The sequence below is a fragment of the Austrofundulus limnaeus genome, unplaced genomic scaffold (genome assembly GCF_001266775.1).
Source record: "Austrofundulus limnaeus strain Quisiro unplaced genomic scaffold, Austrofundulus_limnaeus-1.0 Scaffold954, whole genome shotgun sequence".
Taxonomy (NCBI): domain Eukaryota; kingdom Metazoa; phylum Chordata; class Actinopteri; order Cyprinodontiformes; family Rivulidae; genus Austrofundulus; species Austrofundulus limnaeus.
In genome coordinates this window covers 78,622-80,235 of record NW_013953356.1, presented here as the reverse complement: position 1 = coordinate 80,235, position 1,614 = coordinate 78,622, and the positions used below count along the sequence as shown (strand labels likewise).

The 1,614-nt window shown below is 38.9% G+C and overlaps 1 protein-coding gene across 1 annotated transcript in view; it reads right to left on the bottom strand.

Moving 5' to 3' along the window:
• vwa8 (von Willebrand factor A domain containing 8) overlaps positions 1-1,614 on the bottom strand; it is a gene marked incomplete at both ends in the record, with an annotated part of 104,173 nt that overhangs the window by 76,654 nt on the left and 25,905 nt on the right.

Here is a 1,614-nt window from a genome sequence, read left to right as displayed (position 1 = left end):
AAACAAGATCAAAAAGACTTTTTTTGGCTGATATAAGGTTTTAAAACTTGGTTAGATGGACAGTTTTTGCAGTGTAGTGCCTTTTGTGTATGTTTTTGTGTTGTTTTAAATTTTAAATTGATATTTTATATATTTTTGTCTACTCAAGTTATAAAAAAAACTGCAATTGCAATAAAATATGAAATAAAATCCCAGTGTTCAATCACACAGAAACCCACACACACACTTTTTCTGGGCCACAAGAGTGGAGGAAGAGGAAGTGGGTTCAACTAACCCAGACATTGTACCACAAATCTCTTTCCTGTGGGCTTGGTTGCTTTTTCAACAAAACACACACAAAAGTGCACATGAACACATTACTTGAGAAAATTTAAAGAAGCTGGGTATTTCAGGCTTCTGCTTTCAGGTAATAATGTTTTGTTTGGTTTAGGGTTTTTAGGGAGGATCATTTTAGATATGTAGAAACCTGTGTTGTTATGGTTGAGCACATATCTGTTCGGTTAATTTTAGGTAAAGTTTTATAGTTGGGCATGTATCTGTGTTGTTAATTTTAGGTAAGAAGTTAGGGTTAGTCTGGCATATTCCAGTGAGTGTATGCATACTGTTTCAGTAAAACTAAGCTAGTACATGGAGTGCTTGCTTTACAGTATGTTGTGCTTCGTAGAGATGGAGAAAAGTTCAAAGAAGGGAGGAATAGGCTGAGAAGGGTGAGCGTTAGGGGGAGGGGTCAGGAATGGTTGGGAGTGTGGTCTGGTAGATGTATCTGGGATTTTACAGTGGTGTTAATCTAATCAAAAGAAATATTTAARGAAATCTATAGATTTAATATTTACTTAAGACTGTTTACAGTTCACTGAGATTAGTGTTACTATAGCCTTAACATAGTGTTGGTCTATCAGCTGGGGGACTGGTCTAAATGTGGTTGTGTCCTCTTGCCTGTTGATGGYGCAGTTACACARCATCCATTTTAGGTTGAATCATAYCYTCAAGAATAAAGGTCGTWTTTTGTTTTAAATTGTATTGTTCTTGTCTACTTTAAGCAGTTTCCATAGCAATGGAATTGGTGCAGCTCGCTTCTTCTGATTTTTGGAAGTTTATTTGRATTCCTTTAAGGTTACTCTCTTGGAAGCTTAGTTTTKTTGCACAGTTAGTACAGGAACAGTGGGCTGTCTCAGTAATAACTAGTTTCTAGTACTTATTTAGTGCTAAAAAGATAATTTCAGGACTTAATCTTCAGTGGTGTCCACTGGGTCAATGAGCATTTCGGCTATTTAGACTAATGCTGCGTTCACACCGAACGCGATTTCAGCTTCAATATCGCAGCCAACGCTTCAAGTTTGAAGCTTGTGCACTTTGAGGTCAGACAGGTCAGCTCTTGAAGCGCTGCACGGCAAGAGCCTCCCCGCCCCTCCCTCCTCTGTCGGGCTCTGTTTATTGTCGGACGAGGAAGTGGCTTTGCTTTATTTACAGAGAACAAGAGCATGTCATGTTCATCAGATAATTAATTCATAATTCATTCACCAGACAATTCAGAGACATTCTGAGTTTCATCACCCAGGAGCTGCGGGAGAGGCTCACAGCTCGCTTTCAGGACTATTGTTGTCCCGAGTCCAG